Source organism: Oryctolagus cuniculus, chromosome 8 (assembly GCF_964237555.1).
Source record: "Oryctolagus cuniculus chromosome 8, mOryCun1.1, whole genome shotgun sequence".
NCBI classification, from domain to species: Eukaryota; Metazoa; Chordata; class Mammalia; order Lagomorpha; family Leporidae; genus Oryctolagus; species Oryctolagus cuniculus.
In genome coordinates this window covers 44,751,108-44,768,992 of record NC_091439.1, presented here as the reverse complement: position 1 = coordinate 44,768,992, position 17,885 = coordinate 44,751,108, and positions in this window count along the sequence as shown.

Here is a 17,885-nt window from a genome sequence, read left to right as displayed (position 1 = left end):
GGTCTGGAACAATTTGCCCTTTCCTTAGTCTGCCATCTTGGAATCTCCTGCAATTATTTCTGCATAACTGATAAATTTTGCTCTCTGGAATATTCACAACGTGTTGAATGATTCTGAACAATCACCTACACTGTTTTGAATCTGTATTAAGTCATATTATGATTTCAGCTTAATTTCTAAAAGAAGAGGGAGAGACTAAAGTAATGTAGACCCCATGTTTGACATATACAATGTTTCTCTTTGTAATGAATAAATTGACTTTTTGGTCTGGCATTTGTCTCAGCTGTTAAGACATGACTTGGGAAGCCTACATCCCAATTCAGAGTGCTTGGGTTTGAGTCCCGGCTCTGCTTCCTATACCAGCTTCCTGCTAATGTGCAAGGCAGCAGGTGATGGCTCAAGTACTTGGGTCCCTGACAGTCATGTGAGAGACCTCAATGAGTTCCTGCTCCTGGCTTCAGCCTGGACCAACCCTAACTGTTGCAGGTATTTGGAAAGTAAACCAGCAGATAACTCACTCACTCACTCTCTCTCTCCCCTTGTTTCTATTCCTTTCAAATAAATTAAGTAAGTAACATTTTTAAAAAATAAACTGCTTTTATGCTAGAAATAAGAATTATTTGCATTTGGTTTCCTGAGCAACTCAAGACAAAGTGGCTATCAAGATATAGGCTTCATGGGACTAATGGGCAATCTCTGAGCCCAAGTAAAATCTCTTCAATACAAACTACAAAGTTTCAATTATGGAGCTTGATGATCTCCTTATCTTTATTGATATTTTGTACAAATAAATGACACTAAAGATCTTCAATTCCATGAAATTGTTTTAAAACTAATTGGAGTAAAAATACATCTGTTTATATTTCTCTTTCAAGGAGAAAGTGCAATTCTCATATCAGCAATATAATGTCATTATAGGCGGTTTGGGTACAGAAATAGCCTTGTGAGAAAATGGTTTTTATGCTTCTTTTCATTGATTTGGGACTCTTATCCCTGATCCCAGCTCATACTGTAATAGGTTACTTTTCTTAGAAAGTATATTCTTATAAATTTTTCTCAATTTGGCTCTGTAAATCTATTAGAGGGAAAGGGGAGGGTTGTGGGTGGGAGGGACGGTATGGGGGGGGAAGCCATTGTAACCCATGAGTCGTACTTTGGAAATTTATATTCATTAAATAAAAGAAAAAAAAATCTATTAGAAAAAAATTTACATTCAGAGGTATTTAGAATATATTTCTTTGTACTTAGCAATTCCTTATCATTTAAAATATGTTTTTCCAAAATTCATTCATTACACTAACCTTCTCCCAAAAGAAAATTTGAAAGCAAATAGCTTATTTTAAGTATTTTCTCTGAAATTCTGGAGGGAATGATTGAGCTTATGCAAAGACAATATGCATCCTTATGACTTTCTTTATTGCAACTATTAGGATGTTCAACTGCAGTTAAGCAGGATTAAATTGCCTTTCAAAATAGTCTTTTAATGAAAAAGTCATGGGGTAGCCACACATTTCCATTGCAAAATTATAGTTCTTTCCCTTTAGCAGAATTTAAGTATATCATGGGTACTGTATTCTCTTCTGAGCATGGAAAATGAGAATGTACCTAAGTAACATACAATGTGGATTATTTTAATTTCAGATGAAAAGCAAAATTCTTATTAAGAACCACATTTATGCTTTCTTTTTAGTATAGATTTGTGTATTTGGAAGAGTGATGGGAGAGATGGAGGGAGGGAAGGAAGGAGGGAGAGAGAGACAGAGAGAGAGACAGAGAGAGAGAGAGGTCTTCAAACTGCTGGTTCATTCCCCAAATGCCCACTATAGCTAGGGCTCGGCCAGACTGAAGCCAGTAGCTAGCAACTATATTCAAGAATCCTACAAGGGTGGCAGATGGACAAACATTTAAGCCATTATTTTCTGCTTCCCAGGATGCATTAGCAGGAGGCTGAATCAGAAATGGAAGTGGAAAAGCTGAGACAAAGCAGCAGCTTAACACAATGTCTACCCCTATATTTATGTTGTCTAAGTTGTTTTGGCTTTGTGATTATGGCTCATGATGTAAACAAATGCAAATCTCAAGTAAAACAGTAGACGAATAAGGGCCAGCATTGTGCCATAGTGGGTAAAAGCCTCCTCTTGCAGCGCCAGCATCCCATATAAGCACCAGTTCAAGTCCCAGCTGCTCCACTTCTGATTCAGCTCCCTGCTAATGCAACTGGGAAAGCAATGGAAGATGGACCAAGTCCTTGGTCGCCTGCACACACATGAGAGACCTGGAGGATGCTCCTGACTCCTGTTTGGCCTGGCTCAACCTTGGCCATTGCAGAAGTTTAGGGAGTGAACCAGCAGATGGAAGATTTCTCTCTGCTTCTTTGTCTCTGTAACTCTACTTTTGAAATAAATAAGTCTTTTTTTTAAAGTAGGAAAATAATTCAAATATCCAAATAAATGAAATTATAAGAGTTACAGAAACATCATAGGAAACAAATCACAAAACAAAATTGCCAGACAGACAAAATCTCACACCTGAGAAATAGAAGTACAGTATTGAGATATCACAGTAGAAGAAAACAACCTTGACCCGAGAATCAACACTATTTTTATTCATTAGCTTTAGTCGGTTATAAACCTCTGTACAAATTTCTTAACCTATTAAGTCCCAAGTTTCAATGGCATAATATTTATTTCAAAGTTACCACAAGTGGTGTATTTATTGCCCTATTTAAGATTTTGTGGGTATCCTATATAAAGGACAGTGCATAAAATGGGTTTAATATCACCAAGCCTCATGGAGAGAGTTTATTATGAGGAAGAAGTGAACTACTATCAAGAGAGCTATTTTATAAATTGGTGCTGTGTAACTAACAATTCCTTTTTATGTTTGAAGGGTTAGCTCTACCTTACATGTCTGGGGATGCGCACTCTACATGCCTAGGAGAAATCCTAACTGTTACAGTGCTCCAGTTTCAGCAGCAATGTACTTCATGGTCACCCATGCACCATCAAAGACACTGGTTAGGAAATGGTATTTGAGCATTGATGCAAGGTCCCTCCTGCTACTGAAACATCACTGAAATCACCCTTCCATTGCCTGGAAATTTTATAACAAAGATAGTTCATTTGGGTTATGATTTTGTCTCAAGATGACATAAACACACATTCATCTTTTCTTGGTATTGCTTTCCTGAATAGTTAGGCCCTAAAGCCACTGTGACAGAGCAAGTATTGGTTTCCTATCGATTCCATGAAACAATACATACTTATTGTCTTGGATTTCTGAAATTCAGAAATCCAAAATTAGTTTCAAGTGGCTAAAATCGAGGATGAGCAAGATTGCATTCCTTCCTCAAGACTGTAAAAAAAACAATTCATTTATTTACCTTTTCCAGATTCCAGAGGTTGCTTGCACTTCTTCATTCATGGCCCCCTGCTTTCTTCAAAGCCAGCAACACAGGGCCAAATCTCCCTCAGGCTGCCCTCTCTTTAGTTCTTCCTCTTATTTCTCTCCCTTCCACTTACAAGGATCCTCATTATTAGACTGAATTCACCAAAATAATCCAGGATAATCCCCTATCAAGGTCTTCTGATTAGCCATCTTAATCCTATCTCCAATTCTAATCCCCCTTGTATATACCCTAATACAACAAGTTACAAGAACTGGCATACAGGTGTCTTGGGATACATGAGGGCTTCTCATAGAGGGTGTGAGGTCGTACCTATGATCAAAGAAATTTATATGGGGAAGCAGCCTGGCCAGGTTTATTAGTCAGGTGGTGTTGGGAGGGGAACACATCTAGAGGCAGCCTGACTTATGTCAGGCTGGGGAACCTAAGTGGGTTAAAGAGTTTCCACACCAGGAAACTGTTCCAGCATCAGGTGTCAGAACCAAGGTGCCCATGCTGTGGGAATTGAGAGACTGTTGGATATATCTATTGATATAAATTTTGATGCTACTATAAACTATTTTTAATCTCAAATTCTATTACTTTCTAGTATATATAAATATATTTTCTGTGCCAGTTTCATATTACTTACATCACATTTTCATATTAGTTCTATAAGCTGTTTTATATTTTCTCTTAGATTATATACAGAGGTGACCATGTCACCTTCAGGTAAATGTGGCTTCATTCTCTCTTCTCACAATTTATACATTGTATTTTTTCCTCTTGCTTTGTTGTAATAGGTAGTTCTCAACTACAATGTTAAATTGCAATGTTGAAAATGGACATTCCTCTTTAGTTTACTATCTTGAAGGAGAAATAAAACATTAAGTATGATGATAGGTGTGTATTTTTTAGATTCTTTTCATTAGGTTAAACATACATTTCTTTGTTTCTAGTTTACTAAGGTTTTTGAAAATATCATTAATGATGCTGAATTATGGTAAATAATTTTTCTTTGTATATGAGGATATATGCTCTTTTTTCATTTTGTGTTTGTTAGTATAGTGAATTATATTGAATGATTTTAATATGAATCAACTTTGCTTTCTTAAGATAAATCCACTAGATTGTAACATGTTATCCTTTTTATGTTTATAAGGCAATAATCATTTGCAATATTTCACTAGATAATGTTCTGTTAACTTAATGAGAAATATTAGTCTTTTATTTTAATGTAAATTTTCTACTTTGTGTGTCAAGCTAATTTGAGTCTCATCGAATATTTTGGGATTTATATTTCCTTCCTTTATGTTTTGCAAGTCTGTGTAGAATTTGTATTTTTTTCTTTCATATTTAGTAAAATTTACTAATGAAGTCTTATGACTGGAAACCATCTGAACTTTGGGTATTTTTCCTCATCTTTTTTTCAACTTTTATTTAATAAATGTAAATTTCCAAAGTACAACTTTTGAACTATAGTGGCTTCCCCCCCCATAACCTCCCTCCCACCCACAACCATCCCATCTCCCATTCCATTTTTTTTCAAGATTCATTTTCAATTATCTTTACATACAGAAGATCAACTTTGTATATGCTAAGTAAAGATTTCAACAGAGTGCACCCATACAGACACACAAAGTACAGAGTACTGTTTGAGTAGTAGTTTTACCGTTAATTTGCATAGTACAACACATTAAGGACAGAGGTCCTACATGGGGAGCAGGTGCACAGTGACTCCCGTTGTTGATTAAACTATTGACACTCTTATTTATGACATCAGTAATCACCCAAGGCTCTTGTCATGAGCTGCCAAGGCTATGGAAGCCTCCTGAATTCACCAACTCCAATCTTACTTAGACAAGGCCATATTCAAAGTGGAAGTTCTCTCCTCCCTTCAGAGAAAGATACCTCCTTCTTTCCTCATCTTTTTTTTATGTGATTCCTTTCCCTGTCTTAGGAAATTTCTGTCTTGATATATACAGATCAAAATTGAAAGATCCATCTGCAGATTTTTAGTGCTTTCACTGTGCAGACCCTTTTTTCCTGGGATTTACCAATAGTCTGACTGACTCAGTTTCTCCAAATCCAACTCTATCTCCTCAAGCCATTAAAATAGCTAGGTTCTGTTTTGTCTCCTCTTTCTCTTCATGTGGCCTATGAAACTCTCTTATATGGTTGGTATCATTTGTTTATCTTCTGTTGGATATGACTTTCTCAGCTGTCCATTATCCAGAATCAGAAAAAAATTGTGTACTATGATCTACTTTCCTAGTTGATTCAGATAGAGAGTAAGCTGACTTATCTTACTCCCTCAAGACCAACAAATTATTGAATATTATTTTTAATTGAAAAATAAAAACAGGGAGGCATTTGCTGTAATAGTTAAGATGCTGCTTGTGACCCCAGCTCCCCCTCCAATAGCTGAGAGCTTAGGTTTAAGTTCCAATTCTGCTCCTGATTCTAGCTTCCCATTAATGTATACCCTGAGAGGTAGAAGGTGATGGATGACTCAAGTACTTGGACCCCTGCCACACACACAAGAAACTCATATTGAGTTTCTGGCCCCTGGTTTTGACTTGGTCCATCATTGATGTTTCAGGAATTTGGAGAGTGAATCAGAGGGTGGGAGATTCTCTCCCCCACCTGCATTTCAAATAAATATATTTTTAAAATAGAAATTGTACATATTTATGATGTGCAATATGACACAAAGACATGAGGGGTCTTCAAAAATTTCATGAAAAATAATTTGTATTCTGAAAAAAAACTATGTATGAATTTCAAACATTCTTACACCAAAATAAACTCATATTCAATATAACTGGTCTTTTGGGGATATAGTTTTAGACATTAAGAAATGTAAGATACATGGCCGGCGCCGTGGCTCACTTGGCTAATCCTCCACCTGTGGTGCTGGCACCCTGGGTTCTAGTCCCGGTCAGGGTGCTGGATTCTGTCCTGGTTGCTCCTCTTCCAGTCCAGCTCTCTGCTGTGCCCCAGGAAGGCATGGCCCAAGTGCTTGGGCCCTGCACCCGCATGGGAGACCAGGAGGAAGCACCTGGCTCCTGGCTTTGGATTGGTGCAGCGCGCCAGCCATGGTGGCCATTTGGGGGTGACCCAATTGAAGGAAGATCTTTCTCTCTGTCTCTCTCTCTCACTAACTCTGCCTGTCAGAAAGAAAGAAAGAAAGAAAGAAAGAAAGAAAGAAAGAAAGAAAGAAAGAAAGAAAAACACAAGTTTGAATAGAGTCCTTATCAAAGCATCATGAATTCTGCTAAAATTGCAGCCATATCAAGAATCAAATTGATGGTGAAACTTGGGTAGAACAATTGTGAAATCGTCAATGCTTTTAAGAAAGATGAAGCCCATGATGGCAAACCATCCACAAGGAAAAATCATCTTGATTGCGTCCTAAATGATGAGGACCAGTAACTATCAGCAAAAATAATAAAAACAGTAGGCATTTCAGTTGGTTCAGTTTACTCAATTATTGCTAAAAAATTAAAACTGAGCAAACTTTCTGCTCAATGCATGCCAAAATTGTTGCACTCACATCAATTGTAGACAAAAGCAAAGCTTGTCATGGAAATTTTTAACAAGTGGAATCCAAATCCTGAAGCATTCAAGCATATCCTCAAAGAATTCTAAAAATAGATATATCACGATTTTCCAGTACAATTATCAATAAAGCAGAATCACAGAAATAGTTATGGAGACGTGAAAATTGTCCAAAGCAAAAGCAAACCAATCAAGTACAAAGGTCATGACAAATTATTTGGGATACTCAAAGCATTTTGCTTGTTGACTCTCTGAGGGGCCTAATAATGACAACAACTGCTTATTCAGAGTGTTTTGAGAAATTTAGTCAATGCTTTAGCACTAACACACCCAGGAAACCTCTACCAGAGTTTTTCCATTATGGATTGGATGACACCCAGCTAGGCTCACTGTGAGTTCCTCCTTCCACATGTGAAGGGATTCAAAGGTGGAGGCATAAGGATGTACAGGAGAAAATGAATTATTCAGACCAAAACAAAAGTGCAAACTCAGGAACCAAATAGTAAATGAACAAAACACTCAAAAGACCAAAAACAAAGAAAAGATCCTCTCCAAGGGAAAACTTCCAACAGTGAAAAAGCCTTTCAAAAAAGTAAAATACCCCAATTAAGAAAAAGCCCCCAAAGACAAACCTCTCTCAATAAAGTGATGTCTTCCCTTTAAGTCCTTCAGAGGCATCAGTGTGGTGTTTGGGAGCCCACTTGAATATTCAAAAGGTGGCAAAATTTGGGCTGTGGTTCAAGCACCACTAATTTCTGTGCCACCTTTAAGATACTGGAAATATCGTGACATTTGGTACATGATGGAAGTGGATGTACCCCATGGTAATTTTATTATAATGATAGTATAATGACCTAAAGGTCATGGGTTTGGGGAAGACAGGGACACATCCTGCAGCCATATTGAATATTTCCAGTTAGTGCTGGTTGCAAGTTCCCAACATTGTGGAAACTATACACATTGCAGAAAAGCTGGAAGCATTCCCCATAAGATCCAGAACCAGACTAGGATGTCAAAGCTCACCATTGCTATTTAGTATAGTTCTGGAAGTTTTAGCCAGAGCCATTAGGTAAGAAAAAGAAACCAAAGGAATACAAATTATAAAGGAGGAAATCAAACTACCCTTATTGAAGATGACATGATTTTATATTTAAGGGATCCAAAAGACTCCACTAAGAGACTTTTGGAACTCATAAAAGAATTTGGTTAAGTGGCAGGATATAAAATCAACAAGGAAAAATCAACAGCCTTTTTATACACAGACAATGTCATGGCTGAGAAAGAACTTTTAAGATCAGTCTCATTCACAATAGCTCCAAAAAGAGTTAAATACCTTGGAATAAATTTAACCAAGGATGTCATAAATCTCTATGATGAAAATTAAAAAATACTAAAGAAAGAAATAGAAGACATTAAAAAAATGGAAAAATCTTCCATGTTCATACATTGGAAGAATTAACATCATCAAAATGTCCATACTACCAAAAGTAAATTACAGATTCAACGCAATCCCAATCCAAATGCCAATGACATTCATTGCAGATCTAGAAAAATGATGCTAAAATTACTATGGAAACACAAAAGACCCCGAATAACTAAAGCAATCTTATACAACAACAACATAAAAAGCTGGAGGCATCACAATACCTGATTTCAAGACATACTACAGGGCAGTTATAACCAAAACAGCCTGGTACTGGCACAAAAACAGATTTATAAACCAATGGAACAGAACAGAAACTCCAGAAATCAATCCATGCAAACTACAATAGACTTTTTTTTTTTTTTTTTTTTTGACAGGCAGAGTGGATAGTGAGAGAGAGAAAGGTCTTCCTTTTTGCTGTTGGTTCACCCTCCAATGGCCGCCATGGCTGGTGCGCCACAGCCGGTGCACCACGCTGATCCGAAGCAAGGAGCCAGGTGCTTCTCCTGGTCTCCCATGGAGTGCAGGGCCCAAGGACTTGGGCCATCCTCCACTGCACTCCCTGGCCACAGCAGAGAGCTGGCCTGGAAGAGGGGCAACCGGGACAGAATCCGGTGCCCTGACCGGGACTAGAACCCGGTATGCCGGCGCTGCTAGGCGGAGGATTAACCTATTGAGCCGCGGCGCCGGCCAATCGACTTATTTTTGATAGAGGAGATAAAATCAAGCCCTGGAACAAAGATAGTCTCTTTATCAAATGGTGCTGGGGAAACTGGATCTCCACATGCAGAAGTATGAAACTAGACCCCTACCTTACCCCTTACCCAAAAATCCACTCAAAATGGTTCAAAAACCTAAATCTATGATCCAAAAGCATCACATTATTAGAGAACATTGGGGAAACTCTGTAAGATATTGGCATAGGCAAAGACTTCTTGGAAAAAAACCACAGAAGCACAGATAATCAAAGCCAAAATTAACAAATGGGATAGCATCAAGTTGAGAAGCTTCTACACTGCAAAAGAAATACTCAGCAAAGTGAAGAGACAACCAGCATAATGGGAGAAAATGTTTGCAAACTACACAACTGATAAAGGTTTAATAATAATCTATAAAGAGCTCAAGAAATTCAACAACAATAGCAAAAGAAACAATCCAGTTATGAAATGGGCAAAGGACTTGAACAGGTATTTTTCAAGAGAGGAAATTCAAATGACCAACAGACACTTGAGAAAATGTTCGGGATCACTAAACATAAGGGAAATGCAACTCAAAACCACAGTGAGGTTTCATCTCAGTCCAAATAGAATGGCTCTTACTCAGAAATCAACAAATATAAATATATGCACTATGAAGTACTACCTAACTGTAAAAAAAAAAATGAAATCCTTTTTTTGCAACAAGATGAATGTAACTGAAAACCATTATACTTAGTGAAAAAAGCCAGTCTCTGAATGACAGATATCAAATATTTTTCCCTGATCCGAGGTAATTAATAAAGTACCTGAAATGTAATTTACTGGAGTAAAATAGACATTTTGAGAGTCAATGATTGCTTATAGCCCTTGCCTCTTTCTTTGAGAAATAGTGTTTTGTTTTTCTCTTCATAGTATTTGTTGAACTCTTTTACTTAGAGTAGGGTCAATTATATGGTCATTAAGTATAGTGATCTTTGAAAAAATTAAGAGTGGGAATGCAAATGTGGGAAAAGCAGGAGAAAAGTGGAGAGAGAATTGTCACTATGTTCCTGAATCTGTATATATGAAATATACTACATTTGTATAACTTAAATAAAAAGAAGAACCTGTACACGTTGCTATCAAATGTTTTTCAGCAAACATTATCAAATAATCAATGTTTTATTTATTATTTTGAGATAGCATTTTTAATTTAAGTTATAGTCAAAGACCTAATGCTCCACTAAATAAGAATCTAACAAACACAAAGTAAAAAGAACATAATTCTGTAAAAATATAGCCAAGGAATATAAATAATCAAATGAAAAGATAATCAAGTTTATTCATAAACAGTTAATTATGAAGTAATATAATTTCTAGTGTAGGGTTAACCTTATGAATAAAAGTTAACTGAAGATAGAACTTTGTAAAAAATAAGAATGGGAATAGGAGAGGGAGGAGGAAGAAGGGTGGGAGTGCAGGTGGGAGGGTGGGTACAGTGGGAAGACTCATTGAGTTCCCAAATTTGTATATATGAAATGCATGAAGTTTGTATCTCTTAAATAAAAGGTTTCCAGGTAAATAAACAAAATAAAAAGAAAAAAAATGTTGTACAATGATTATAGGAAATTTTATACAAGAAGCATGGACTAATAAGTTTTTGTCTAACAAAGTGTGGATTGAACAATGTGCTATTAAACACAACATATGCAGACAAGTAAAAATCAGCCATATATATATATATATATATATATGGAGCAAATATTCTTTACTTTTTATTGGCACACTCTTCACTCCACTTAAAAAATAAGTATAAAAAAAAGAAAATATAAGTGTCACCATGAGACCTCAAACTCTAGTTAGTGAATAAAAGGAATGGGATTTTGAGTCAGATCCTCTAAGTGGTTCTTCTGGTCTCATTCAGTAGGAATCTGCCCAGTAGAAGTCAGGAGGCACTGCTGAGATCACTGTAATAACACTTTCATCCCACATATGTTCCCAATTCTTGAGTCTACCAAAATAAGACAATAATTGAGGTAGGAGACAGACAGAGAGGCATAGAGAAATCATACAAGTTTTACTGTGCCAAGATGCAAAATGGAGTAAAATACCTCAGATGCTCCCTGAAGCAGCCTTGGCAAACACTATCTATTTGCCCTCATCTGAAAACCACAACTGCTTCTTATAGAATGTCCTGCGGTTGAGTCTGGCATTTCTAAATTTCCACATAGCAAACAGAGTAAATAAATACAGTATTTGTTTTTTAAATATTCAATTCACATGGCTGACTCCCAAATTCTAGTAGAAACACACAATTGTCAAGATTTCCCTTGGAGAAATGTCATTATTCTATTTTAGGAAAGTGATGATATTCATGTACTTAAAATTATCAACCAACATCCCAAAACACCAGAATTGGCATGAAAGAGAATTTTTTTGAAAATAAGTAAAATGTTGTTAAGACATGGTGCTTCTTTTTCATTCATTTCCATTCTTTGAAGAATCAAGATGTAGAATTGGAAGAAATGTTGGTGATTGAGGCTTCCTGCCACACTCTTCTGAGACAGAAATAGAAGTCCAGAGGAGTGAAAAAAATCATGCTTACATTAACAAGACCCATTGTCAATCCAAAGTTGGGATTTGAGTCTTGATTCTGTCATGGAATCTGCACAAGGACCTGGCCACACTCTCTTCAGACTTTGAGTTCATTTGAGGGCTTCAGCCCCTACCACAATGACTACCTTTTTACTGAATAGCCAAAAGAAACTTGCAATTGCTAGTTTTTATCCCTGTCCCAAACACATTTCTCTTTCACTCTGAACTCTACCCCTTTGCTTATGTTCTGTCAGCAGGATCACAAAATCATTATGATGTGACATTTATAACTTTCTGTAAACTCCATCTTATCAAGAGCAACCACACACACCTCTGATTCTAATACACTCGGCAACCCCAGCATCATAGGGAGCCTTCTAAGTGTTTGCCAAGCAAAGATCTATCAAAGCCACATCTCCTTTCAAGTAAGTTCTAAGTATGTTCCAGTTTTTCTTAAAAGTTTTCTCAACAGCTTAATTTTTCATAAAATAACAACTCTTCCAGCTAATTTCTCTACAGTTCTATTTTGCATTAAATCTTGATTTTATTGCTTCAATTCCATTTTTTAGCTTTACATGAGCCCTTTTACATCCTCCTCTCATTACAATATTATTATCTTTTGCTCTTAGAGCTTTCCACTAAGTTAATATAATAAACTCTCTTGTTTTTTGTTTTTTTTTTTTTTTTTTTTTGCTCTGAAACCTCTGTCCCACTGGTCCCAGTGGGAGTTCATAACCTGAGAATCCTGGAGATATAAAACTAAGAGAAATTTCAGGCATTTTCTGTATGTGCATATTTATTTAAAGGGCTACTTAGTTTTAATTAGATACACAAAAGACTTGATATATAGGGAAAGTTTGAGACTGATCATTCTGTGAAGTCAGTCTGATACAACTCACTGATCCTTTGCCTTCCGACGAGTTGCCTCTGCCCATGTGACTGTTCCCTCTGTTCTGGCTGCTCCCCTTCCTCACTGCTTCAGGGACTCCTGAAGTGCTTCTCAATTTACAGCATGGACTACATATGTCACTCAACTCTGTATGGCAGAAACAAGCATCCAGAAGGGTTTGATGATTCAACACATAATTATTCTGATTAAAAGGGACTAGCTCTATAGAAGAATTAACTTTGGTTGATTGGCAAAATCAGGTGATGGTTCATTAGTGAATACTTTGACTAGGAAGCTCTTTCTTCATTGTTATGCAGTATGTAAGTAGCCAACAAAAGAGTACTGAAATTGGAAACCATAAATGGTTTTAAAATATATATTCACCACTGGACAATCACAATGTTCAAGGCATAAATTCAAGATTCTGGGAGGGAACACTGGGTAATTCAAAAAAAGTAGGTTTCTGCACTAGGAAGCATACTGCTAAATCTATCCAGCTAAGCAAACATTCTGCTTTTTGATAAAATGTTCCCCAAATGTGTGGTGTTCTTGGGAAATGGCATGCTGGCTGACTATATTTTCCACAATTCTAATTAACTTTCGAAGTCGTTTTCAGGAGGGAACACAAACTAAGGGAAGATTGTATATAACATAGAAGACAGCTTCTATATTTCCCCAGAAGAAATTATTATCAGCCCTGTATCATTATAATATCAAATAACACCTCAGTCAAGGGGCCTCTTTTTATTTACTTCATTGTGAAAACAAAAACATCATGAATAACTTGTTAATATATCCATGACTGATTAGCTACTTGGTATCCAAGAAACCAGTTATGAATATCAGCCTCTCCTGGAACAAAATGTTTGCCTCAAATTTATTCCTTCAATACAAAGCCAGAGTGATGAATGATGTGACTTACACAGACAAACATCAGAAAATAAAAGTGACACCAACATATTATTGTCAATAGAACACTAATTTCAACAAACACTCTGCATTTTGAATGTTTCTAGTAGGCAAGAATTCAAACTTAGAGTGCATGCAACTCCGCCCTTGAAGTTCAGGGTCACCTTACACAATGGGCTGTAACTGATGTCCTGAGTGTTCCTAGCTCTCCATGCTGCTGCACCATAGTTGTACTTATACGTTTTCCCTGTGAGTTGCCAACATGCAAGGCATTGGTCACTGCTAATAAAGGCAAGGGGTGGATCTCAGTCAGTTCTTTTAAAGAGGACCCTGGAATTCACTATATGATTTTGAAGGCAGAAATTTTAATTTGCTTATTTAACTCTCTGGACAGTAAATAAATATGCAGATGAGTGATGAAATAAAGAAATATTTAATTGGTCCTGTATGATTTCTCTAAACAATAGTTTGGTTTGAAGGTATGCTGAATTTAGAGATCACATTTTTCAATTAAATATATATCACTCTATAGTGGACATAGAAAAAAAGATCTACTTTGCTACTACAGATGGTGTGTACCCTGAGTTTTTGAGTTATCATGAAATGGTAAATATTTCTAAGACTTTCAGCTTTATTGAACATCTTCTTTTCCCAATCATATTTTTCAAAAGGCTTACTTTATTTTTTTGAAAGACAGAATTACAGAGAGAGGTAGAGACAGAGAGGGAGAGAGAGAGATCTCCCATCCACTGGTTCACTCCCCAAGTGATTGCAATGACTGGAACTGAGCTAATCTGAAGCCAGGATCCAGGAGCTTCCTCCAAGGTCTCCCACATGGGTGCCGAGGCCCAGACATCCTCTGCTGTTTTCCCAGGTGCATTAGCAGTGAGCTGGATCAGAAATGGAGCAACTGGGACTCGAACCAGTGCTCTATGAGATGCCAGAGCTGTAGGTTGGGGCTTTTACCTACTGTGCCACAGTGCAAAGCGCATTCCCAACAGTATTTTAAAGTGGAAAATCTAAGATACAGAAAAACATACAAATCCCCCAGGAAAGGAAAATTTCCTTCTCATCTCTTCCGTAAACCAACCCCAATGGAAACCAATGATCACCTGAGGACATTCCAAATGTTGCCTTGCACCCATCCTTTGTGAAGCATCACACAGGGGAGAAGGTGAGTGTGATTGGGAGGACTCTGCATCAGTCAGTGTTTCCAAAACAGAACAGAGGGAGTCTGAAGGGACCAGATAGACAAAATTTCTCTCCATCTCCTCAAGGTTCAAAAAGATCTGTTTTCATCTAAGATGTACATTCTGAATTCTCAGTCTTTTGCTATATATGATGCAGGGTTGGGTGGGGATTTGGTGCAGTAGTTAAGACAGTGCTAGCTATGCCTGCATTTCATATTGGATTGCCTGGTTCAAGGCCCGGCTCCTCTGTTCCTGAATCCAGCTTCCTAGTAATGTGCACTCCAGGAGGCAGCAGGTTTTAGGTCAAGTAGTTGGGGGCCTGCCACCCACGTGGGAGACCAGGCTCTTACAGGCATATGGAGAGTGAACCAGCAGATGAAAGCTCATTCTCTCTCTCTCTCTCTCTCTCTCTGCCTTTCAAACAAATTTAAATGAATAAATAAATAAGTCTTAAAGGTGGTAGGGGAAGCAGTATCACCCAGACAGAAAAATCTGCAGACGAAACATGTGTCAATGGGACAATGCAACCAATTTGCCTTTTCCTGGATGAAACAAAGATGCCTCATCTGACCTACACTCAGTGACCTGTTCCCTCCCATTTTCACAGATTATGAAATTACTTTGCTGAAAAGTGGGGTTCACTGTCCACTCTGGGTTGTGAATACTAAGATGGGAGCTCACCTGGTAATTCCTATGGACAGCAAACTGGTCACCTAATTCTCCTTCATTAGCAGTATCACAAACCCTGCCTGAGTTATCAGGTATCTTATTTCCCTGTGGAATCCAATTACTCAAATCATCTAAAATGTCTACACTGTTTTATATGTACTAGAGATTTCATGGGGAAAAAGGATTATTCATAACAGTTTTGGACAAATATATCTACAGCTAAAAAATTAAGTAATATGCTATTACAACTGTTTCTTAATTTTTGATGTGCTATATTCTAATAAACCCACTATAAATTGAAAATACCATGTCAAAATGTATTTGATATACCTAATCTACTAAACATAATAGCCTAGCCACACCTACCTTAAATGTTCTTCAAATACTCAAATCAGCCTACAGTTGGGCAATTTCATCTGACATAAAGCCTATTTTATAATAAATTATCAAATATACACTGAAATATATTGAATACTGTACTGTAAGTGAAAAACAATATGATTATGTGGGTAGGCTTTTGCACCACTGTAAAGTTGAAAAATTGTTAAGTCAAGCCATTGGGACATCAGAGACCACCTCTATATATTTACTTCATACCCAGTTAGGAATATAATTATATCTAAAATTTAATATTATAATAGTTATCTATATAGCTATATCAGTTGTGGGATAATGACCCAGTAAGCAAGCAAACAAACAAAAGAATAAATAATTGTGAAACTACATAATTATTCATCTACAAATAGTTTGGCAGTCATTAATTTTAGACTTTCTGTATTTCAGAAGGGGAAAAGATGCTTGCCAAAGATCTCAGGGTTTTCTCCTATATCATCATTTTCTCCTTTTTACTGGAACACTTCAATGAATATACAAACATGTTCTGGGGTCTTCCTCTTATTTTTTTAAAAAGTAGCAGCACCAGCCCCTGTATTTCCTCTTAAGTATTACCATATTCATCAACTACCTTCAAAGCTAAACCATAGAGCTGTCTATAGAGGCTGTCACTACTATCCCATCTTGAAATCCATCCTCCAGCTACTGCACTCAAGCTGTGGAAGCAACTCTTTTCACACCTTCAGAGTTCTTGCACTGAAACTGCCTAATTTTATATTCTTCTATGATCTATAAGGAATCAAAATGCATTTTCATTACAAATCTTTTTGTAATCGTTATTCATTGATGTATTTCACCTTCTATTTACCTGATAAAATTATTGAAAAAATATGGAGTATTTAGTATATATTGAACATAATTTTAGACATCAAAAGAATAAAAAAAATTCTCAACTTTTTCTTGCCACTTAAAAAGCAAAGTAGTGACTTCTATTAAAATATAAGAACAATTATCAAATATGTCCACAAAAGCAAAATAATAAATACAAAAAATATGGGCTTGCTCAAGTGAATGAGAATAAAGAACAAAAGGAAAATGCAGGAAGCCATTGAGCTTAGGAAATCTTTCTAAAATAATACAATCTTGACTAAGAACTAGAAGGAGGTAGTCGAAGAGAAAGAAATAAATTCCTTTGATAAAGGCTTGAAATTAAATTCCAAATACTATGCTTCATAGTTTCACTCTTATATTTCCCTCAAAATTTAGCATAAACAATGAAAACCTTTCTGATCAATACTTCTCTGTCTATACCATATACAGTCTATATTGATTCACTTTATGCAAAGCACTATGTTCATAAGATGTATCTGCCTGTGCCACGGACTGTGAACTCTTCTTCCTCTTCCTTCTTAGAGTGACTTCCTAATAGCAACTGATGTTTAGTTGTTATTCAACAAATGTCTAAACCTGAGAGGAAAATATTGTCATTATTATTACAGAGGTGGAAACGGAGGATCCCGGATGCTGGGGAGTCCCTAACCACTAAGAAGCAAGAGCTGTAACTCAGACTCAAGGCTTTATAACCTAAAGCCCATGCCTATTCTACTATACCATGTTGTCATCTCACAAGTGTTGTTAAAAAATTGTAGGTAACTCCAAGAATGCAGGCAAGATTTAGTAAATGACATATAAGACTTGTTTAAAGCATAAAGATACTATTGAATAATAATGGAAATTTTTTCTTCCACTCATGTTTTCCCATAAGCACATTACTCTCACATGCTGATCCCTTCCTGGGTAACTTCAATGACCTCCATTAATTCAACTGTCATCTGTATATTCAAAACACATATCTCTAGTCTAGATTTCCCTCATTAGGCACTGAACCACCTATCCATTTGCCTAGTAAACAACTCTAGTGTCTAGAGATGTCCCTGTAGTTTCTCAATCTGATGAGCGTGTGTAAGAGTCTCCATATATTTTTAAAGACTATCACATTTTAAGAATTAGACTAGATAAGTATGTTCTTAAGAGAATCACTGGGCTAGAGGGGACAAGTTACACAAGTCAGATTTTTTTTAAAGATTTATTTATTTGAAAGGCACAGATACAGAGAGCAGAGGTAGAGAGAGAGAGAGAGAATGAGGTCTTCCATGCATTGGTTCAGTCCCCAAATGGCCGTAACAGCCAGAATTGGGCCAATCTGAAGCCAAAAGCCGGGAGTTTCTGCCGGGTCTCCCACACAGGTGCAGGG